Raw genomic sequence first — 24,436 nt, 5'->3', positions numbered from 1 at the left:
GATTAAATGAGCCAGTGTAGAGAAGGAGCCTTGGACAGTGTCTGACCTATCATAGGTGATCAGTAGGTGCTCTTTCTTGTCCCTTCACACTACGTTGATTCAGGATCCTTGGGAGAGAGAAGAGATGAGTGGGAATCCAAGTTACACTGACACTCTCTGCAAGCATCCTTTACCCAACTGGCTGCTAAACTCACCCCCTCCTTCCTTGTCCCACCCTTCTATGGAGCAATTAGAATGACCGATGCTGTGAGAATCGCAGGGTTGGATTGGAAGGGACCTCAGAGGTCATCTGTGAACCCAATTTCTTCATTTGACACAAAGAAAAACTCAGGTGGAAAGAAGTGATGAAATGCGCTTAAAGCAGCCTGGCTGGGGTGATGGCTGAGCACAGGCCAGACTCTTGTTCTGCTCCACAGAAAGACAGTTAAAAACTATCCCCTTCCCCTGTGAAAGTCTGCGCACAGATACCAAATGATCGGGATAAGGAAGTCTGCACAGCTAATGAGAACAGCATTGTAAAAGGCAAGCCTACTTACGGGTTGATGAAGTTACGGAGAAGCAAGACAGACCCCTCTGCTCCGCTTGGAACAGCTAGTGCAGAAAAGGCTGGAAGCACAGAGACCCACACACGCTCATTCCCACACTTTGACAAGGTGCTCAACTGCTGCTGGGTTGTGGCCTTGTCTGTTTCCTCACGACTTACCAGACAATCAGAGGCCACACATCTCGCTTTTTTCTTTCAGTACAGAAGCCGTGTATGCACAAAACAACACAAATCATGACCTTTTAGAGGTTAGAATCTCTGAGGAATTAAAGTCACCAAAAAAGGACCCATTGTTCCAAAAACAACTGGGAAAAGGAAAACGCATTTGTGGCACCAGACAATGTGCTATTTATATAAGGAATTCAATTTCTGTTTTTCTACCCCTTCCCCCCAATGAAATATATCCGACTGAAATTTATTTCTTCCTAGGCACTAGGAGTATCCTCTGGAAATGAAAGATCTAATTAAGTGACGGTCTCTGTAACTCAAAAGACAAGTTTTTGAAAGAGTTCAAAGAAAAAATTGAAAAAGATAATGAAAGGTTTGGGTGATAAGATGATGATGAAAGGCTAAGGAAATCCAAATTCTCTGTTCTGAAAAGCTGAGATCTGAGAGGTCTCCGGTTTGGTGGAAGGTTATTGTATCTGGTGCACATGCTCCGGGGAGGCTTGGCCAAGATAAAATAAGCACAAAGGGCTCAAGTTACCTACCAGGAGGGACTTTCTGGCAGCCATGTACTTTAAAGTTTTTATCTTTATTTTTGAAAGCTTCAAGAAAGCTGTTACCTATCTGAAACAGGAGTGTGCAATTCTCCAGGTTGCAGGAGGAGTAAAATCTCATTTTCCCTAAGGTCATGAGCCATAGACAAACCTTGCTGGCCTTTCACCCACTGCCAGGCTGACGTCGATTTGGGCTAAGTGTGTTCCTACAACTCTGCCCACAGAACAGACTGAATATGGGTGCGGCAGAACATCTCTCCCTCTGCACTCTGCTGAGGAATGACTGTGGCCATAGAGCACCCACCTCCATGGTCCACCCATGGGGCCAATGCCAAGGGCAAGTGGGAGTATGTGGGGTGGACCCTAAACCCCAGACTGAGTCTGCGCATCTGCTGTCCTCAGGGTGACTCAGGAGTTGGCAGAGAGTTTACTCAGACACTGAGACCTCGAGCAGATAAAGGCGGCATATCCCTTTAAACTAAAATGCACCCATTGGATGATAGCAACAAATTACAGCAATCAGTGATTTAAATGGAACCTTCTTGGTTAGAACTGGTGAAATGGGAATTGTTGAAGTTTTGTCATGTGTGAACCTAAATTTGACTTCTGATCCTAGCCCTAACCTTCCTGATGATGTGCAGGGCTCCTTTGTAGCAGAATACGAAAAAGAAATAGTGTAAAAACTCTCCTGCCTACCAAGGATGGAGAAGAACAGCACAAAGAAAAGAAACACAATGGCTAATTTAAAAAACCCAGGTGAGCAGTGGTCCTTCCCACAGGGGAGGGAAGAGCAGCGCTCGGGCGGGATTCTTCCTGCTTTCTGCCCTCAGCCTGGAGGATTTTTGAATTCAAGGTTGGTCTGGCCCCAAGGTCACAGAGATATCTCTCATGCCCTTGAAGGAGGTTTGCAAGGAAAAATCGCTTTCCTGTTAGTCTGCCTGAGACCAGCTTTCCTTCTTTCTGCCTTCCCTCCCTCCTCTTCCTCCTTCCCTCTCTTCCTTCCTTCCTTCTTTCCTTCCCTCCTCTCCCTCCTTCCCTCTCTCTCTTTCTTCCTTCCTTCTTTCCCTCCCTCCTCTCCCTTCTTTCTTTTCCTTCTACTCTCTTTTTTTCTTCTACTCCTAAGGAACTCTTACCAGGAAACCAAATGAAAACCAAAAACAAAACCCCTGAATTATCACGGAATGTATAAAGAGGAGGAAAGCATGGTCCCTACCCTTAGCGAGCTCACAGCCTTAGAGAGTCAGATACGAAAGCAGCTTCTTACAATGCAGTATGCCAAGGGCCATGACAGAGACGTGCAGGGTGCTAAGAGAGCTCACGGTGGGCCCAGCTCTGTCGTGGGGCGTTCCCAAGCCTGAGATTCTCAAATTGTACACCAAGCTACTCTAGGTCAGAACGCCACAGCAAACTCAAACAGGTGCCACTGGATATTTTAAATGTTATAAGGGAAACATAGCAATACTCATCATCTGTTGAACACCACATAAGCTTCTAGCTTGAGGTAGTTAAGAGTTCACAATATCAGACTGGGCTGCATTCTTGAGGTCCGATCTTGGTGAAGCTGCAGTTTTAGCAACTGTTGTAATAAAAACCAAGAACCCAGTGAAAATCAATGTGGAACAGGCAATAAGAGTGGCAGGGCCCCATCTGATCCTAAGGCTGGGGCAGTTGTGCAGTGCCCCACAGACACACACGTCCCACTAGTAAGTAGCTGTGGTTATTTAAGAATAAAAATGTGATTATTCTTTCAATTTGTGTGTGTGTGTGTGTGTGTGTGTTTTGACACAGCTCTTAAGTTGTCAGGACATAAATACTTACTAAGGTGTTTAGATCTAACTACTAAATAAACAGAACTGTTGGTATTTATGTTGGCCCACAGGCTCTACGTAAAAATTATTGGACACTAAGGGGTTGTGGGCTGAGAAAGTTTGGGACTCTTTCCTAAAAGAAATGATGCTTGATCTGGACCTTAAAAGCTAAGTAAGAGGCTGGACACGGCGGCTCAAGCCTGTAATCCCAGCACTTTGGGAGGCCAAGGCAGGTGGATCACCTGAGGAGAGGAGTTCAAGACCAGCCTGACCAACACGGTGAAACCCCGTCTCTACTAAAAATACAAAAATTAGCCGAGCATGGTGGCATGGTGGTGGGTGCCTGTAATCCCAGCTACTTGGGAGGCTGAGGCAGGAGAATCACTTGAACCCGGGAGGCGGAGGTCGCAGTGAGCCGAGGTCGCGCCATTGCCCTCCAGCCTGGGCGACAAGAGCAAAACTCCATCTCAGAAAAAAAAAAAAAAAGCAAAGTAAGAGCTGACTAGAGAAAGAAAGGAAAGCAGAAGGACATCTGAAGTAGAGAGAATGGCACCAGCAAACAGATGAAAGCAAGAGACAGCACTGCATGCGCAGGGGAATCTGAGTTTGGTAATGCTAGGACCGAAATTGTAAAGGTGGAAGAGGGTAAAGATAAAGGCCTTTGCAGACACCTGAAAACGTAGGCAGCAGAGGGCTCGCAAAGGCCTTATGCGCCACTTTCGAGCTTGGACCTGATCTCAAATTAAGCTAGAGAGAGGCATGATCAGATTTGCTTGCACTGAAGGATAAATTTCAGACAGATAAGCTGGATGCTGGGAGACTAGAAGGCCTTGACAATAGATGGGAAGAACACATTGAGAGGCTGAACTGAAGCAGTGACAATGAGGATATTGGCAATGATGTTTAGATGGTTGACTGAATAAAGCCGAGACTGATCTGGCACTGCAGCTTGAATATTTATGTGGGTGGTGGAGACACCCTCTGAATGAAAATGCAGGAGTAGAAACAAGTTGGGGCTGGGGATGATAGTGACAGTGAGTTTAGTATTGTTCCAGGTGAATAGTGAGACCAGGTATCATTAAAGAGAGACAACCAGTCTTGTTAGCTGTTGTTTTCTTTATTGGCTTGACCGCACTTTCTTGTCTCTTTGCATTTGTAATCCAGATATTTCTTTTGGGCCATTAATTGAGCTCCTATTTCCTGTCTAAGGAATACCTTCTGCTCCCAAATCACTCAGAGCTATGGTCAAAAAAACACTTAAGACATCCCCGACTCAGAGGGATAGGTTAGCCCAGACCAGCAGGTTCTCTAGGGGTGCTCAGCATATGCCTTCAGAGGACAGTTCCCCTATTTTATTGCCACTTGATAAAACTCAAATATCTGACACCTGCAGTAAAAAGCAAGAGACAAGATATAGGCTAACGGAATGAAATACGTATTCCCTCAAAACAGTAAGACTTTGATTCAATTAAGTAGAAAACTAATTGGTTGAGCTTTCCAGTTACTTGGAGCTGTATTGTCCTTGGCTTCGCATTGCTGGTGGGCTCACACGCATGGCGGCAGGCACCGCACCTGCTCCATGCATTGGTTCTCTGTGACCAAGGACTTGTTCACTTAGGAAATGGGAAGGCACAGGGTCAAGTATGTAATCCTTCGAGTGGATGAAATTCCCTATGCAACCAAAATTAAATTATATCTTTCCTTCACGTAGCTAAGATGATCTTACATTTAGAAACATTTAATACTAACTATTTTAAAAAATGTTCTCAACCTCCAGGATACCAGTTGTTAAATTTTCCATACCTAACAGTTTGAATTCAATTAAAAGATGACCTAATTAATCAGATGCCTCATTCTCCTCCCTCAAAATCAGTTTAAAAGTTGGCAGTGAACTGGGGGATAGGAAAACTGAGGTAGAACCCAACTCCTCTTTTCCCTGGTTGAAGAGTCCAGCCACACAGTGGTCATTGTTGCCACAAAGGAAGATGGAGGTATTCTTCTGAGGTATATTTGGAAAACAACACTTTTTCATAAAGTAGTTTTAGGTAGAAATACCACAGCCTCTTGTGCTCTATGAATTGCTGAACCAGCACTGAACATCCGCACAGGATGCTCTGAGCCTGCTCAACAGAGTGCCTGGGGCTGGCGGCCATCTTGAGAACAGAGGGCACACGGGTGACTCTCCATCTATTTGTTTCTCTAGTAGAAGAAAAATGAGGATAAGGGAGTCTATCATAATTGAGGGCCTTTATGCACCAGGCACTTCAGACTTTAAACCTTTATGGCATGGTTTGGATATGGTTTGCTTGACCCCACCAAGTCTCATGTCGAAATTGGATTCCCAGTGTTGGAGGTGGGGCCTGGTGGGAGGCGTTTGGATCATGGAGGTGGATTCCTCATGAATGGCTTGGAGCCAGTCTTCTGGGAGTAAGTTCTCACTCTTCATTTTCACGGGAGCTGGTTGTTGAAAAGAGCCTGGCAGCTTCTCCCCCCTCTCTCTCTCTCTCTCTCTCTCTTCTTCTCTCCATATGTCTCCTCCCTTTGCCTTCTGTCACGAGTGGAAGCTTCCTGAGGTTCTTGACAGAAGCAGATGCTGGAGTTGTGCCTCCCATGTAGTCTGCAAAACTGAGAGCCAAATAAACCTCTTTTCTTTATAGATTACCCAGCCTCAGGTATTCCTTTATAGTAATAAAAATGGACTAAGCTACCTCATGACAAACTTATGAAGCTGGTATTGTTAGGAACCTCCATGCACCTGGTGGCTCTGCCCTGAGTGACCAGCAGTCAAGTCATCTCTGGTTGTCCCGTAACGGGTTGGTTTTAGAAGTTGTGATTAAAAGTCCATACATCAGTGTACTGAGTAGTTGTCAATCTTGAGAGGGTCAGATGTTTAATTTTGTTTTGTAAATATATGAGTAAATAGGCTGGGTGTGGTGGCTCACACCTGTAATCCCAGCACTTTGGGAGGTCGAGGTAGGTGATCACTTGAGATCAGGAGTTTGAGACCAGCCTGGTCAACATGGTGAAACCCTGTCTTTATCAAAAATACAAAAATTAGCTGGGCCTGGTGGTGGGTGCCTATAATCCCAGCTACTCGGGAAGCTGAGGCATGAGAATCACTTGAACCAGGGAGGCAGAAGTTGCAGCGAGCCAAGATTGTGCCACTGCACTCCAGCATGGGTGACAGAGTGAGACTCAGTCTCAAATATATATATATATATTTTTTTTTTTCTTTTTTAATATACTCACATATATATGAGTAAATACATGATTCAGTACCCAAAACTCCTGACTACAATACGGCTCTTTGATGGTATTTGAATCCTCATGCCATCCAGACAGCCCTCACAGACACAGCATTTCTGCTTCTCCACAGAGCGCCCTCTTGACAGGAGAGTCATTGGCCATGGTGGTGGGAAGGACACTGTATCTGTATCTAGTCACCAAATGGAGCCAGTCAGATCTGGGATATCTACTTCTCTGTTCCCTGTACTTTCTCAGTTAAGCAATGTGGCAGAAGGACTGAAGGCAGCTTGAGATTTATGGAGGGACAAATCTCTCCCACGAAGGATGCATGAAAATCATCCCAGATAGCAAACTACTCAGGAGGGCTCCCAGGCTAGCAGTCATTTTTATCCTATTACAGATGAGGAAACTGAGGTTTCAGGCCACACAACAGTCATGCAAGTCAACCGCTACAAGTCAAGAGTCATTTGTTCAGCACCTGAGGTCCATGTTTAAGGTCCAAATAAACACAGAGACATCATTTAGACATTGGCCTTGCTCTTGAGGAGTGCACTATGTGAAGGTCTCCGGGTTTGTAACTCAGTTGCTTCTGACTCCACAGCAACATTCTTGCCCACCCTGCCTGTCTCTACAGTACCTGTCCCATCTGGCTGCTTCTGTTCCTCTGTGAATGCTGCCCAATGAGACCTGACTGCAGTCAGAGCTTTGAAAATCTCCTTCTTAGTCCTCTGTGCTGTGTGGCTTGGGAAAAGCGAGCTTGCCTCTCTGTGGTAAAGTTTTGTCCCTTAGTTAACCGATAGCATTCCCTTGAAATACAAAAAGAGCATAAGGGGCCGGGCGTGGTGGCTCACGCCTGTAATCCCAGCACTTTGGGAGGCTGAGGCAGGTGGATCACGAGGTCAAGAGATCGAGACCATCCTGGCCAACATGGTGAAACCTCATCTCTACTAAAAAATATAAAAATTAGCCAGGCATGGTGGCACATGCCTGTAGTCCCAGCTACTTGGGAGGCTGAGGCAGGGGAAATGCTTGAACCCTAAAGGCAGAGGTTGCAGTGAGCCGAAATCATGCCATTGCACTCCAGTCTGGGCAACAGAGAGAGACTCCATCTCAAAAACAAAACAAAACAAAACAAAAAGAAACCTTTACTATCAGAGATTACTATTTTTTTTTTTTTTTTTTTTTTAGACAGAGTCTTGCTCTGTCACCAGGCTGGAGTACAGTGATGCAATCTCGGCTCACTGTGACCTCCGCTTCCCGGGTTCAAGCAATTCTCCTGTCTCAGCCTCCCCAGGAGCTGGGATTACAGGCGCATGCCACACGCCCAGCTAATTTTTGTATTTTTAGTAGAGACGGGGTTTCACCATGTTGGTCAGGCTGGTCTCGATCTCGTGACCTCGTGATCTGCCCACCTCAGCCTCCCAAAGTACTGGGATTACAGGCGTGAGCCACCGCGCCTGGCCCAGAGATTACTATTAATTGAAGTCTGGGCTCTTCTATACCCACAGCTGAGTCTCCCCCAGACTCTTATCAGCAGGACTACTTGGGGGAAGGGTCTGGAGACAGGGGTGGGTGGTGGGAGACTAGAAGCACAATTGAGTCCAGAGGTAGGCAAAATATGCCCACGCAAATGCATGCCAGAGCCAAGCAAAGATGTTTGTTACTATATCCTATTTTATTTATTTATTTATTTTTTATTTATTTTTGAGACAGAGTCTCACTCTGTCGCCCAGGCTGGAGTTCAGTGGCACGATCTTGGCTCACTGCCAGCCGCGCCTCCTGGGTTGACACCATTCTCCTGCCTCAGCCTCCTGAGTAGCTGGGACTACAGGCACCTGCCACGACGCCCGGCTAATTTTATTTTATTTTTTTGGTATTTATTTATTTACTTATTTATTTTTTTGAGTCGGAGTCTCGCTCGGTCGCCCAGGCTGGAGTGCAGTGGCACAATCTCGGTTCACTGCAAGCTCCGCCTCCCGGGTTCACGCCATTCTCCTGCCTCAGCCTACAGAGTAGCTGGGACTACAGGTGCCCGCCACCTCGCCTGGCTAATTTTTGTGTAGTTAGTAGAGACGGGGTTTCACCTGTTAGCCAGGATGGTCTCGATCTCCTGACCTCGTGATCTGCCCGCCTCAGCCTCCCAAAGTGCTGGGATTACAGGCATGAGCCACCATGCCCGGCCACTATATCCTATTTTATGTCACTTGTGCCCCTTCTCCTAATTGGCAATTACATCTATATTCCTGGCAGAATAAGATAGGCAGTTCATGATAGCTCTTGACTCATGGAGGCCTCCATTTCACTTGGAGATGCTTCTCCCTCAACTCATTCTGCTGAGAAGGACCCTGGGTATCCACAGCTGCTATCCTGCCCCTCTCCTTTCGCTTCTTCTCTTAGGACAGGCAGCTTTCACAGCCTAGTGAAAGGCCATCACTTTTCTGCAGTGCACCAGCCATGCTGGGTGATTAATACAGGAGACTGCATACCTCAGGTAAGGCCTAACCTGTTACAATTTTAAGCTGAGCAGGAAATGATGTGTAGAGTGGCCACAGGCAATGGCATGGGAGTGAGACTATGTTACATGAAGCTGTGTAAAGGGAGGGTGAAGACACTGAAGCCACAATCACAGCCCAGGAGCAGCCTGGGCACCAGGTCCAGGACTTATACATACGTGAGCTCCCAGGCATGCGGCTTCCAAAAGACTTATGTGGAGATAAGGGCTAGGCACAAAGCATCCAGTAACCCAATGGGCTGAGAGCCAGAGATCCATCAGGCAGTGGTTGCCAGAGTGGTTACTTAATTATAAACCACTTCTAGTCTGCTAAACTTCTTCCTCCACCCTATGAAAAAGTTGCCACTCCTCTTCTGATATACCTGCTGTGTCCTGTCATGGAGGGGTGTGAGCAAGCAGCCAGGCCAACTCTCTTACCCTTCACCCTCTAAGTCACTTGGATGAGCTGGAATCCTTGAGTCTCAGGTCAAAGCAAGAGTCCCACTCTCCAGTGTCAAAGCACTGAGCCCAGGGCTCAGTGGGAAGTGTCGCAATTGCCCGTCCTTCCCTGGAAACCCAGGGAGAATTGGCCAATACGCCTCTCCTTAGGCACAATCATGGAGCTCTACTCCACACCCTTGCTGCCTTCCAGGCTGGAATGGGCTTCTTGGCATTAGAGGAAGTTGAGGATATTGAGAATTTCAGTGTCTGCCTCTCTGTCTTAGGGCCTGTGCCCCTGACATTTACCTTAGCTAAATCAGCAGAGGCTTTCCTTCTTATCTTCCAAAGACAAAAATGAATAAAACTGAACCTAGTCTCTGTGGGTGCAATCTAGACATGAAAAAAAAAGGGCTTTTATGACTATAAAACAAAAAATCCTGTTAATCGAAAAAGGATAGCTTCCCTCTACATTTTTTTTTCTATGCAGCAGAACTGACTTGCTTCTAGGCTTTTGCTAAATACCCATTCCTCCTGGATTCTACCTTTTTCCTTTGGCAAAGGTTCAGTTCCACCCCACACTAAAATCAGCATGCTTCCTTCTTCTCTTCTGTTGGCTTAGGCTGGTTCCAGGAATGGCGTCTACTCCATGTGCAGAGCAGTTGGGTGTGAGGATGGGCAGAATTAGAGCCAGCCTGATTCCAGGCACTCCAGGGACCAGGGCTGGAAGATGCTGGCAGAGTAACCAACCTAATTCCCTGAATTCACGTGCTACAGCACCTCTCATCTACCACTGTCTGTTAGTTGAGACTTCAGTTTCTGATGTGATCACTCTTTCAGCTACCAGTGGCCAGTAAGATCCATGCAATTCAGTCCCACCTTTAATCAGCAGAGGTCAAGTAAGTGTTGGGAGGCCTTGGGGGAATAGCTAAGAGCCGCGCAAGCCAAGGAGGGGAAGCAGTGGTATTTCAGCCAAGCCTTCCAGGCTAAAGCAAAATCAGGGACTGGCCACATACAGCTGCTCTAGCAGGTTCTCGCAGGAGCTGTAACATAGGTAGGTGTCTTTTTCCCAAAGGAAGTCATTTCTTACTTAGTGCTTTCGTTTTTTTCATTTTCAAAAAGGAGGTGATTACAAGCCCACAGGGAGATCGAGAAAGATGTGGCATCGATAAAGTCTTTTGAGGTCCTCAGAAGCAACCATAAGTGATAGTGATTCCTTGGCTGCAAAGGATCTTAGGACCATCCTGCCCATTTCTCCTTATGGCTAGATAAGACTGTACTTTAGACCATCCATGGCTTTTGAAGGATTTTTCCTCTTCTCATGGATATTAAGAATAGGAGATCTAGCAATGTCTCTTGGTTACCTAATGGCCCTTGCACTCAGAAAGTTTTTCTACATGTCCAAACTCCTTCCAACAACACTCAAACTTACACCACCCTTTTCTGTACCCAGTAGAGTTGGTCACTCTTTCCTACATAATAAGATTATTTATTCTATCACTTTCATACAAGGAAGTCCAGCTACTTTTTATCACCAAGGCCAGTAAAATAGGCTTGCAAAGAGCCTGGGCAGTTCAGTTGAACAATCTCATCTCCAAAGTCTTGCCCCCTCTCCCCTAGCCTTCTCCCCATGAGGCTGAGGGAGGGCAGTAGAGAAGCCTGTCAGTAAATATCAACCATAATGGCTCTACCCATTTCCTTCAGAGGAAACAAAACTAATGGAGAAAGATATATTGATCACAAAGACTCAATTTCAGAATCAGTCTCCTGGTAGCGAACCCTTTCAGTTAGGTGGGGTTAATGGCCTCTGCTTTCAGCTGTTGTCCAGTGTGAGAGCTGCACATCCCACAATCAATGGGATAGCAAGCCTGCTGGGGACATTACCACCAAGGCCAGCCAATGGGAAGAAAAAAGCTTTGGGTTTCTTTTATAAAGCTAATCAGAGAAAGGCAAAAAAAATTTCCTGAGCTATTTGGGGGCTTAAGTAAGTCTTCAGCTGAAGGCCTCCAACCTGTGGGGGAGGCCTTTCTCTCCTGTCAACAAGACTCTGCTTTCCAACCCATGAAGAGGCTGTTAGGCAGCCCTCCTTAGGGGGTGGTTAGCAGGGAAAATGCTGTTTAGGTTTCCTGATGTTTTTATGTGGCAGGGCCCAGCAGCCCATATAGGAGGCCTTGTTTTGTTCTTGCTAAAAAGGGGCTGGAACTCTGGCCTCTGCTGTAGGGAGGTAGCAGTTTGTAATTAGGAAACCAGCCATCAGACCATGGGTGGTGATATAATAAGACACATTTCTCTTTGCCTCTGTTATGTGTCCCTCTAGCATCTAGACAATGCCCTTCTGCTCCCCAAGATCAATGAGTTTTTGCACAGAGGCACAGGTGGGAGCACATTCTTGGGAACAAAACTCTCATTAGCGATGGGACTGTGGACAAGTTAATTATCCTAAAACTCACTTTCCCAATCTCTTAAATGGCGGTAATAACTGCCTTACAGGGTAGAATAATGATTAATATCACATAATGTATTTGAAGAGCTCAGCACAATGTTTGGAATATATTAGGTACTTAACAGAAATAACCTTTGCACATACGCCTGTGCATTATTATCTAATCAATCTTTGCAATTTTCCTGGAATAAATGTCTGTAAATTCCATGCTAATAGAAATATTTCCAGACTGGGGACCAGAAGACCCAGATTCTTTCTCTGCTAAAATAATCTACAACTATGTGGTAAGGTCTTAAGGAATGTACGGGATTCAGGGAGAGAGAAAAGCTCAAGTAAGGCGATAACATAAGGAAAGGTGCAGAGGTAGAAACCATCCGGGAATGGGTGACGGTGCAGGAGTCTACTGAAGAGGACACAGGATGCAGATTGTTGGGAGCCCGGCAGGGGAGTTTAGATTTGATCAGGAAGAAAGTGGGGAGTCAGTGAGAACTCTCAGCAGGCGTGGAGAAGAAGAAAGCAACATTTCCCACTGTCCGTTGCCTTCTAGGCTGTCAAGGGAGGGTGTGCGTTTCTGCTGAGCGGAGGTATCCTAACAGAAGACTGATAGCCCTGAGCCGGTGTCCACAGTCAGGCTCTGGGGAGAGGCCGGCCAGAGCTGCCTTCCTCCTCGCAGATCCTGGGATCGTCACTAGCGCTATGCCTGAAGCCTTTACTCCCCAGTTGGCAGAGTAGTCACATCACTGCCCGTCTGAATATCTCTGGAGGGAGTAAGTTTCAAAAGCTCTCTCAATTGTATGCAGTGAACTATTATCATTTCCTGAGAAACAGAGGATCAGAAGCCTGTCTTACCCAAGGACAACAGCAAGCCGGGGGCATGGTGATTCCAGAATGAGGTCACAGATGTTATTAGGTCGGTGCGAAAGTAACTGTGGTTTTTGCCATTGAAGATAATGGTGAAAACCTGCCGGGCGCGGTGGCTCACGCCTGTAATCCCAACACTTTGGGAGGTGGAAGTGGGCGGATCACTTGAGGTCAGGAGTTCGAGACCAGCCTAGCCAACATGGTGAAACTCCATCTCTAATAAAAATACAAAAATTGGCTGGGCGTGGTGGTGCATGCCTGCAGTCCCGGCTACTCGGGAGGCTGAGGCAGGAGAATCGCTTTAACCCGGGAGGCAGAGGTTGCAGTGAGCAGAGATCATGCCACTGTACTCCAGCCTGGCGACAGAGTGAAACTCTGTCTCAAAAAAAAAAACAAAAACAATGGATCTGGGAGAAACAAATGAAAATGAAGAGTGATTTCAGGTTGCAGATGACAACAGAGACTAGTTGTTTTTTTCTCCAATTTCCACCCCCTTTTCTCTCTAAACCACTAGAATCAGCTAAAAATACTTAAACTTGGGTAATTTTTAGTCCTTCTAAAATGGTTTCAGCCCAAAGCTACATAGGAGACTCTGGCTAACGGCTTTGGTGGGTCAGAGAAAATGTACACAGACCAGACAGAGCCACTGTCACTCTTCCATAACTCTTCTTGGTAAGTAATTTGTTAGCAACATTTATTTATGTTTTATTTTTTGGAGTTAGTGTCTCACTCTCACCCAGGCTGAAGTGCATCAGTATAATCACAGCTCACTGCAGCCTCGAGTTCCTGGCCTCAAGTGATCCTCCTGTGTCAGCCTCCTGTGTAGCTAGGACTACAGGTGTGTGCCACCATGCCAGGCTATTTTTTTTTTTTTTGGTTGTTGATAGAGATGGGGGTAAAGAATACACGAGTAAACACAAAGAAGTCACGGACTTGGATAACTAAGCTGAGGCCTTTCTACGAGGAGGATGGGTTAGTATCATGAGATTCTTGAGAAGACCTTCCAAGGAGAGTGGGGAGATGCCACTAAAGAGAAGCCCTCCTCTCTCAGCTCAGCGCTGCCGACTGACACTCTTGTGAAGATTTGAAACTCCTCCAAACCAGACTATAGGTCAGATTCTACCAAAGGAAATACTGTCATGGCAAAAACTCCTGCGCAGTCAAACGCACCCTGCTGGTCATTATTTCAAGAGACTGAAATCCAGGGTAGAGAAACAACTGGATGGTCTTGGGGTTCATGGTATGAAGAGATGACCAGAATAGTTAGGTATGGAATATGGTGTGACAAAAAGAGATTTCCAGTTTACACTGCTGCCATCCAGGATTCAACATAAGGCATCCCATCCTACTTTTTAAACTCTTCACCTCCAAAAACATGTGTAGACTCCTTACCATGGCATGCTGAGCCCTCCATGGCCTCACATCTGTCTCCTTCTTCAGCTTCACCCTCAAACATTCTGCTCCCTTATTCTTCTCTCACACTTAAAACCTTTCTCTGGGGCTGGGTGCAGTGGCTCACACCTGTAATCCCAGCATTTTGGGACGCCGAGGCGGGTGGATCACAAGGTCAGGAGTTCAAGACCAGCCTGGCTAACCTGGTAAAACCCCGTCTCTACTAAAAATACAAAAAATTAGCCAGGTGTGGTGGTGCATGCCTGTAATCCCAGCTACTTGGGAGGCTGAGGCAGGAGAATTGCTTGAACCCGGGAGGCAGAGGTTGCAGTGAGCCGAGATTGAGCCACTGCACTCCAGCCTGGGTGACAGAACAAGACTCCGTCTCAAAGAACAATAACAAAAAAAAAACTTTCTCTGTTGGTTCCTTTTCCTGCAAGGCTAACTCCACCCTCAGTTACCTGGCTAGCTCCTGCCTATCCTGTAACACTCACTTGAATTTCGTTTCCTCCAGGAAGTGGTTCCTACCTGTCTGGGCACCCTTACCAGCCAGGCGGTTGTATCATAGCACCTTCCAAATTATATTTAAATGATCTGTCTTTGCAATAGACCATGAGCTGCTTGAAGCAGAGACCATTTCTTGTTTTCTTTGCATCTGTAGTAGCTGGCACATAGTAGGTGTTAAAATTTAAAAAATATGAACTTCATGAAGATGTTAAAGGTATATATATCAGTGTGGCAGACAGACCCTTGGTGACACCTTAGTAATCCTAACTTCTGGTGCTCACTCCTTTGTATAATTCCCTCCCCTCAAGTGTAGGTGAGACCTATGACTTACCTCTATATGGCAAAGGTGATGGAATCACTTGTGCTATTCCATCATGACACACGTAAGACACATCTAAGTCAGGGGTCTCCAACCCCTGGGCCACAAATGGGTACTGGTACGTGGCCTGTTAGGAGCCAGGCTGCACAGCAGGCAGGCAGGCGAGTGAGCATTATTGCCTGAGCTCCACCTCCTATCAGATCAGCGGCAGCATTAGATTCTCACAGAAGCACGAACCCTACCGTGAACTGCACATACAAGGGCTCTAGGTTGCAGGCTCCTTAGGAGAATCTAATGCCTGATGATCTGTCGTTGTCTCCCATCACCCACAGATGGTCCCAACTAAGTCAGGGGTCTCCAACTAGATGGTCCCGTCTAGTTGCAGGAAAACAAGCTCAGGGCTCCCACTCATTCTACATTACGGTGAGTTGGTTGTATCACTATTTCATTGTATATTACAATGTAGTAATAATAGAAATAAAGTGCACAATAAATGTAATGCACTTGAATCATCCCCAAACCATCACACCACCACCAGGGTCAGTGGAAAAACTGTCTTCCACAAAACCGGTTCCTGGTGCCAGAAAGATTGGGGACCACCACTCTAAATGACTCACTTTCCTGCTGGCCAAGGAGAAGCAGCATGCTGTGGACTGCCTATGAAAAGAGAGCCACGTGGCAAGGAACTGTAGGCAGCCTCGTTAGGACCTGAGAGTGGCTTGTAGCCAACATCCAACAAAAAGCTGGGGCCCTCAGTTATACAACCAAAAGGAAATGACTTCTGCCAACAATGTGGGTGAGCTTATAAGTGGATCTTAGTCAAGCTTTCTGGTGAGAACACGGCCTGGCCAACACCTTGACTGCAACCTTGTAAGACTGAGCAGAGAACCCAGTCAAGCCACGCCTGGACTCCTGACCTACAGAAACTGGGAAAATGTGTGTTTTAAGGCACTAAAGTTAGAGTGCTGAGTCATAAAAAGTGAAAACACCTAGCCTTTTAGGAAGAGGGAAATAGGAAAGGAAGAGTTGAGCATTGGCTGAAATGAGCTGGTATAACCAAGCGCAGCACTAAAGGGTAACCTAGGCATTTAATGCAGGAGATGGAAGATCCAATAACCAGTGGAAATTGCTGATCTGAATTCATTGCATTTCACTCCTGCCATCAGTTAAAACTTGATTTAAGTCCTTCTAGGCTGAGAGTTAAAGCTTGGCAACTTAAGGGAGGGAGTAGAGTGGCGTGGAGTGGCAGGTGCATCTACTTATAATTGCACAGACCTAACCCATCTAATCTCAGTCCCCACATATGTAAGTGAAAGGAGATTCACACCAGCTTGTTAGGGTTATGTGACATGCTTACCTCTGAGTTTGGCACAGGGTCGGTGTTCTACGGCCACTGGGTGCCCCCTCCGCCCCCACCATTGACTGCACTTTCCAGCTGTCCTGACTCTAAGCAGGCTAGGCCTGTTTGGGAAGCTCCTGGAGGGAATCTTTTGGTAAAACAGTTCTTGGCAGATGCTCTGGAGGCTTACTCTGCAGCTGAAATCTCAGGAAATTCTACCCTGCCAGTTCCACCACTGCTAAGCTGCTAAAAAAGGTTACGCTGAATTTCCTGAAATTATTTACTGCATCCCCTTTTATGGGAGTACTTTACATATTATAAATGGGACTTGACCAAACACGCCAGGAAGTGAGAGGGGTCCAAAACTCTCTAGCCAGCCATGTGTCTGCTGGCCCAACTACGATCCCCGCCAGACCAGCCCCACCTCTGGCCACGTCTTCACCTTCCTTCTGTGCCTCAGTTCCCAGAGGTCAGGGAATCTGGCAATTTGGCACTTGGTAAAGACACCCAAGCCCTTGCCAGATGAAGGGGCCCCAGGAAGCTTCGACTCAAAAGGAGTCGTTGAGTGTTTAAAGAAGGTCTTGTCGGCCTGGTGCGGTGGCTCACGCCTGTAATCCCAACACTTTGGGAGGCCGAGGCGGGTGGATCATGAGGTCAAGAGATAGAGACCATCAACATGGTGAAACCCCGTCTCTACTAAAAGTACAAAAATTAGCTGGGTGTGGTGGCATGCGCCTGTAGTCCCAGCTACTCGGGAGGCTGAGGCAGGAGAATTGCTTGAACCTGGGAGGCAGAGGTTGCAGTCAGCTGAGATTGCACCACTGCACTCCAGCCTGGCGACAGAGCGAGACTCTGTCTCAAAAAAAAAAAAGAAAAAAGAAAAGAAAAAGAAAAAGAAGGTCTTGTCTTCCCATTGGGCTTCTGAGCACTCAGAACTCTTACCCCTCCTGGGCCCTCCTCCCTCAATGCCTTAGGAGGGAGGAAAACAGGGACTGAAAGGTGATTATGAATTTTATACTATGGGTTGAGAATATATAGCCCATTTGTCTAACACAACACAGCACGAAATATCTAGATTTATCAGGTATATGCTGTCTTCATTCATTTGTGCTTCTACAACAAAGTGCCATAGACTGGGGTGGCTCATGGACAATAGAAATATATTTCTCACTGTTCTGGAGGCTGTCAGACCGAGCTAAGGGTGCCAGCATGACTGAGCTCTGGGGAGGAGCCCCTTCCAGGATGTAGACTGCCAACTTCTTATAGCCTCACATGGTGAAAAGAAGGGGAGAGCGCTCTCTGGGGTTTCTTTCACAAGGGTACTATCCCGTTCATGAGGACTCAACCTCCTGATATCATCACCTTGGAGGTAAGGATTTCAGCATATGAATTTGGGGGGAACACAAATGTTGAGTCCATAATATCTACCGTAACATGCCCAGTACTGCACTGGGGCATCCCTGGGTGTGACAGTAAGTGTATGTGCGTGTAGGCAAAGATACTTAGGTTCTGATTTTAGGATCGAATAATAGTATATATATAAAGATACGATATTTAGGATACGATGCTCACAGGATCTCAGGCCTTGGAGACTAAGATCACTTACTTCAATCCTCTCACGCTACAGATGAGGAACTAAGATCCACAGAGGCAAGTGATTTGATGGGGACAGGAAGCCAGGTCTCCTAACTCCCCAAATTGTGCTCTTGGCACATTACCATGCTGAGTCTCTGTCTTTTTCGCTTCGACTGTGCTTCTTGATTTCCGTTGGATCGAGTGCAACCTCTTTGGTCCAGTGTTAATTTGCTGAGAGGCTTGAGGACCCCCTTCATAGGGAGCAGCCTAAGAGATGACCCCTCAGCTTGCCTTTGGCTCTGCAGTATGGTCATGGCAGGGGAGATGGGTTGTTCCTGTTCACAGCTTAGCCCTCCTTGCCTGAGGTCTAACTTCCTCCTTTGACTTCCTCCACAGTGGCTGCCCCCAGGGCCTACCACAGCCCTCCACACTGGGGCACCATAGCCTTTGATAGAAGCTAGAACCATCAGTAATGTGAAAGAGGCAGAAATGGCCCCTTCCCTGTCATTTAGGAACCAGACACTGGAAACAAATGGGGTGTAGAGGGGATGAGGCAGGAAAAAAAAGCAGTGTAAGAAGGACTGTGTGTCTGCACTGTACTAGGCACATTTGTTCATGTAGCAATATTTTATTTAATCCTCAGGGCAGGCCTTGAAGGCAGATTTTAAAGACCAGGAAGCTGAGGCTTAAAGAAAGAGGCAGTATTAGGCTTCAGCTTACACATGTGCAAGCGTAAGAATCCAGTTACTGGCTCTAATTATCGAGCTGTAGTCAGTTTCACATTTCTGGAGTACAAAGAGGACTCAATTCAGCTCCAGGTAACTCTCCATGGTTTTCAAGGCCAAAAGCTCTTGAGAATTTTCCTCATAGTTCATTCTTATTGCCACACTCAAATGCTGCCCCTGAATACAGTCAGCCTTGAGTCCTGTTAGGCCAACACGTGTTAGTGCTTATGCCTAAATCGGGATGGATTCCTTCCGTCCTAATTAATCGACCCTCTTCCATAACCAGCTCATGAATTGCCCAGGAACTCTTGTGTTCAGTGCCTTCCGTGGTAACGAGGAGAGGAACACTGCAATGTTTAGGTACAAAAGACTCCTGTAATTAGCTCTAAGCCCCAGGAAACAGACAATCAAATTAATCAGTGAGTATGGGAAAAAAAGCAGATTATAATTAATTACCTATGTTTATACCAGGGTTATCTTTAGCCATACGTTTTCTTTTTTATCTAAATAGATACCCAATCTTAAAATTATAGGACCTCGGGCCTGAGTTGACAAAGCCTAATTTGACATCTGTCCCCAGTTCAGAGGAGGATCCTAAATGAGTCAATTCTCCCTGCCTTGCTTCCTCCTTACTGATACGGCCTCCCTCACGGAGTGGGAGGAAGAGATAAGCAGCTCAGGGCTGAGAGCCACTTTGGTACAACACAGGGGCAGAGAGCACGCCTTTTCCCTGCAGAGCCATTTTCATTCATGGTGGAGGCTTTTTTGAACCTGGCCAGGCAAAGCTCCTTGGTGTCAGACCAGCACTCCATGTGGCCACACCGTCCGGCCCCAGTTGTTCCCTCTGCTTGCCAAAGCAATAACCTGATCCTCGCTTCCCATAAAATAGAAGAAAATGTTCAAGTCTTTTCCACAGAAGGCTATAAGCCAAAAGGCCAACTGCTATGTGGGTTACCGGAGCCTTCTGCATGGGTGAGGTGGGAAACCGAGACTCTGAGAGATGGGAGTGGAGCTGCACGTCTTTGTGCTCATGTATTAAACTGAACTCCTGGTGACGTGCAATGTGAGAATGACAGTGGGTATTAGCTTTCACTAAATATGCTTAAGAGCTCTGGGGCGTCATTGAAACCCACACAGAGATTATTCAGCGTTGAACCATGAAAAGGGAGAACCATGTAGTCTGACTTCTCCGTTGCATGGTGGAGGGAACCAAGGCTTAGACAAAACAATGGCTTCTTTAAGGTCATAGTGACTTGGTGCAGATATTACATTTGTAAGTCCTTGTCACTTGCCCATTCCACCACTCCAGCGTGAGCCTTCTTTCCACCCCTTTTGACTGACTGTGGTGCAGCTCTAGGAGGACCGAGCTGGTGGTACAGCCAGGGGTCTAGTCCTGCTCTGTCACTAGCGGTATGACCTTGGGCAAGTCCTCTAACCTTCCAGGGGTCATGAAAAATGAAAAGGGGCTTACATGGATATCAAGGGCCCCTTCCAGCTCCGATAGCCTATGAGTTTCTGTGTGCTGTGGATTCTCTTCTTTTTCTGTCCGCCAGAGGGAGGAAGTTGGGCGGTTTCCTTAACCTTAGATCACAATGAGTGGCTGAGGTGTGGGCTGATGATGAAGAGCAGCCTTCAGGGAGTAAGGGGTGCATGGAGAATCCTCAGTGGGAACCAAGGCCAGATACCAAAGCAGGAATCACACTCACAATACCCAATGCAACATAAAGCAGCCATTTCAAACTCTAGCACCTTCCAGGTGGCAGCCTCAAGCCTAATGCTGTTCATCCCAGCTAGAAGATACCAGACACTCACTCTCCAAGCCACTCATGCACGGATTGACCATCCAGATGTCCTCCCAGATGCAACACAGGTTGGGATCCTCCAATTACTATTCTGTGTTCACTAGTAAAGACCCCAAAAGAATGATTCTTCAGGAAAATGAGGTACCAATTTTAGCTCATCAGAAAGACAGTTTCCTTGAGCAGAAGACAGAGAAGCCCGAAACATCCGTCTTCACTTCTGGAGTGGCATTGATAAGCCAGAAAGGCAGGCTCCCTTTCTCCTAAGAAAAGGCTCATTTCCCCTGTAATTTGTCTTTGTTAGCAATTGAGGATAACCTTTGGAGTTCTCCTCACTATTGACTGTAAAACCATTCCATTAGACGTGCAGCGGCCAAAATGCTAACCACTAGCCATATGCTGAATAAAACTGAACATTCAGTTCCACATCACACTGGCCATGTTTCAGGTGCTAGTGGCTACCATGTCAGACAGTGCAGATATGAAACCTTCCCATCATCACAGAACATTCGGCTGGACATTGCTGCACTAGGAGTTTCACAGGGAAGGCACTTGATTTGTTGAATGCATTTATTGAATTCATGGATAGGCAGTTTAGATAGGGCAGGGAATACTGTAGTATTCCCTGGTGAAGGCATGTTAATCCTTCAAAATTATGCAGCAGGTTTCTTTTAAGAAACTGAGGGTTGGCCGGGTGCGGTGGCTCACGCCTGTAATCCCAGCACTTTGGGAGGCCGAGGCAGGCAGATCATCTGAGGTCAGGAGTTCGAGACCAGCCTGACCAACATGGAGAAATCCCGTCTCTACTAAAAATACAAAATTAGCCGGTGTGGTGGTGCATGCCTGTAATCCCAGCTACTCGGGAGGCTGAGGCAGGAGAATCGCTTGAACCGGGAAGGAAGATGTTGCAGTGAGCTGGGTTCGCCATTGAACTCCAGCCTGGGCGACAATAGTGAAACTCCATCACCAAAAAAAAAAAAAAAAGAAAAAGGAAAAAAGAAACTCAGGGATTTTTCTTTTCTTTTGTTGAGACAGAGTCTCACTCCATTGCCCAGGCTGGAGTGCAGTGGCACAATCTCGGCTCGCTGCAACCTCTGCCTCCTGGGTTCAAGCCATTCTCCTGCCTCAGCCTCCCGAGTAGCTGGGAGTACAGGCACACGTAACCACACCCATCTGATTTTTGTATTTTTAGTAGAGACGGGGTTTCACCATGTTGGCCAGGTGCCAGACTGGTCTTCAACTCCTGACCTTAGGGGATCTGCCCGCCTCGGCCTCCCAAAATGCTGCGGTTACAGGCGTGAGCCACAGCGCCTGGACAGAAACTCGGGTTTTTTTTTTTTTTTTTTTTTTTTTTCTAGTGTTCATACTTCAAGATGTTTTTTGAGAATTCATTTGTATTTTCCTAGGCTGAGTGCTACCAGGAATATGAAAAACAACAATAAGAGAAGAGGCAGCTGAATGTACTGGGAGGAACAGAGGATTGGGAAAGAAAAGACCCAGGTTCCAGCACGGGTTCCTAACAGAAGGGCAGGTGAGGCCCATCAGCCCCTTTGAGTCTCAGTCTCTTCAGTCGGTAAAATGAGAGTAATAATACTATCCTCAGGGGTTGGTTGTTTGTATGAATCACATGAAAATATAACGGAACACACTCTGGAGACTATCAAGAGTTAGATGTCTGTGTTACTGACCTTGCCCTCAAGTCGCTTTCGAGTCCCACTGTCATAATCCTTGAGAATATTTTTGCTGCCTCTTTCAACTGCTCTCCCTGCCTTGGGATCATACTTCAATCCATCATGCATACCTCCAAGAAAATAATTCTGCTAAAATACCACTAGGATCATGTGCCAATGCTGCAAAGACGAAAATGGATCCCTACTGCCTGGAAGATCAAGACCAAACTCCTTCTCGTATTTGCTGCTGCATCGTGCCCTGTTTGCTTGGGAAGCTGCTACTTCATTTTGCAGGAGCTTCCTGAGGCAAGCAGCCTTATTCCTGTTACAAGTGTGACCCAGGTCCCACCCATGCCTTTCCTTCTTCTATCTCTGCAAATTGCACCTGGTCCCTTGAGTTCACTGTCTCTAACTCGCGCCCCCTATAACCCTGTCATTCTTAATGCCCACCTGGCCTTGCACATTATAACATGTTCTCCCATGTGGACTTTTTCTCTGATTGTTTTACGTGTCTTATCTCCTCAATAGCACTAGACGACACCCAAAGAGAGTGTGCTTAGGCAGTGCTTGGCATCTTAGGGGTACCAAGGGATGGGGAGGGATGGGGACGGATGGTTGACCCTGAAGGGCTGGGGTTAGATGGGGCCAGATTGATAGGGACAGAAAGGCAAGACAGGAAGAAAATTTGATTTGAAAAGACAGTTTAGCTTTATACAGGTGGACTATACTATTCCTTCAATGAAAACCCTGTTTTAGTATAAAAATTTCAAATACCTTGTGTTTATTAAGTTATAATAATTAATTTTCCCTTTTTTATACGTTAGGTTTATATAATTCCAGCCCAGCCAAAAGGACATAGAGTTTTAGTTACTCGTGGCTCTTCTTTGGTGATCTGACTCCTTTGGGTTGTAGCAATTGGTCTCACCCTAGATCAAACCTCCATGACTCATCTAGAGGTTTTTCTCACTGGAGAAGGCTGATGGAGCTAACATGAGATACAATGACGGATGTGATGTGGAGCAGTTTCCTAAAATCAGCATTCTAATGAATAGTGGAGCACTATGGTCAGCCAGGATTCTCTAGGAAAATCAGCCAGGCTCCCAGTCCACTGCAGAAGGCCTGGGTGTGCGGCTCCAGACTCCATTCCCTTCACAATAAACACCATCTTCCCAGGGGAGAACAGGTTGCAGCCAGGCAGCATTGCCTGTGTGAGGCCTCAGCCAGCACAACAGTTCTGGCCGAGTATAAACAGAGCACCCAATTAAAACACCTAATTATAGGGTAGGCTGGAGCCAGGAGGTGGGCTCTGTTGGTGGCCCTGAAGCCAGCTGCTGGCCAGGCTGCCAGCATCTCCCTGACAAGCCACATCCAATTTCAGACTGGAATGAGCCTCCAGTGGACAGATGACAACAGAGTTGGGAGGGCAGAGAAAGAGTGTGACACACCTCACTCCTTCTTTAGCTCCTAGGGCGTGGACCGCATTCTCCCAAGAAGCATTCAGGAGGCTTCTGGGAACGCACTCCTCAGTGCAAGAGAATTGGAATTTCACATTTTAAGGACCCGACTGTCTCATCCACAGAGTAAAATCATATCTATAATATCTAATTTTTCCATTATGATAAGATAAATGCTGCCAGGTGTAACTTAAAAAGCTCTTTGTGGTTGGCCAAAGCACTGCAATAAATTATGCACTTTCCCAAAACATGAGAGGCCGGGAAGCGCTGTAAACAGCATGGCCCAAAATCCAGGTGCGTGGTACGGTTCTTTCCGCCTACCTGCAGGTGCACGTCCCTCTTGTCAGGCACCGAAATGCTGATGTTCGCTGAACTCTATCTCAATGATCCCACTGTCAGTGTTCAATGCACCTTTCTCAGGGATAATGATAATAAAATGAGTTTCTGTATCCTTCCGTCAAGGATCTCAAGGCATGTTCACACGACTGCCTGTTTCTCCAGCCTTCCTAAGAGATTGACAAGAGGGGCGAGCATTTGCGTCTTCCTGGTGGAGAAGGAGGGGGCTCTATGTTCAAGTGACTTGTCCCCAGCTTCCCTATCATGACAGAAGTAGAGCTTGGACTAGGATCTTAAAACGCAAGCAATCAGGATTGTCACTCTGAGCTTACTAGGTTAGCCTTCAATGCATTGTGAAAAATGGACTCTGGAGATGCAAAATGGCTATTAACCACCATCAGGTGCGAGGCGGCAGTATCTGGAGTCTTAGCTTCTCCAGATTCATTTCATGAGGATCCTTTGGAAAGAATTCTTTTTCCCTTTCTCTTTAGGATGGATGGAATTTGGTTCCTTACCTCATGGAGAGTAAAATAATTAGCCACTTGCCCTTAACACACATAATGCTAGTGTGCCAGTAAGCTAAGTTGAAGTTGTTGTAGCTTTGGGGGTTTGGGTCAAAATCACAACAACATTCTGTGGGGGTAACTGAGGGTACATTGTAACTGTGAGTGTGTCCCTCCCAGTTCCACCCAGCCGATGTGTTCTTTAGACTTGTCCCTCCAAACCAGCCTGAGCAATATGCCAGAAGTAAAGAAGAAAGGTGTGGGCCC

At 46.6% G+C, this 24,436-nt stretch overlaps 1 protein-coding gene across 7 annotated transcripts in view; it reads right to left on the bottom strand.

Annotated features, from left to right (window-relative positions):
- UBASH3B (ubiquitin associated and SH3 domain containing B) overlaps positions 1-24,436 on the bottom strand; it is a 156,269-nt gene that overhangs the window by 40,623 nt on the left and 91,210 nt on the right. The window contains exon 1 of one of the 7 annotated variants that reach the window (XM_058446730.1): positions 23,652-23,671. The exons of 5 other annotated variants lie outside the window; for them this stretch is intronic. The gene's annotated coding sequence lies outside the window, so the exon portion shown is untranslated. Of the gene's footprint in view, positions 1-19,878; positions 19,899-23,651; positions 23,672-24,436 lie in introns of those variants that run through there. One more of the 7 variants, XM_058446731.1, reaches the window with a different exon arrangement.

The sequence above is a fragment of the Hylobates moloch genome, unplaced genomic scaffold, assembly GCF_009828535.3.
Source record: "Hylobates moloch isolate HMO894 unplaced genomic scaffold, HMol_V3 SCAFFOLD_11, whole genome shotgun sequence".
NCBI lineage: Eukaryota > Metazoa > Chordata > Mammalia > Primates > Hylobatidae > Hylobates > Hylobates moloch.
This window is presented reverse-complemented; position numbering and strand designations above follow the sequence as displayed.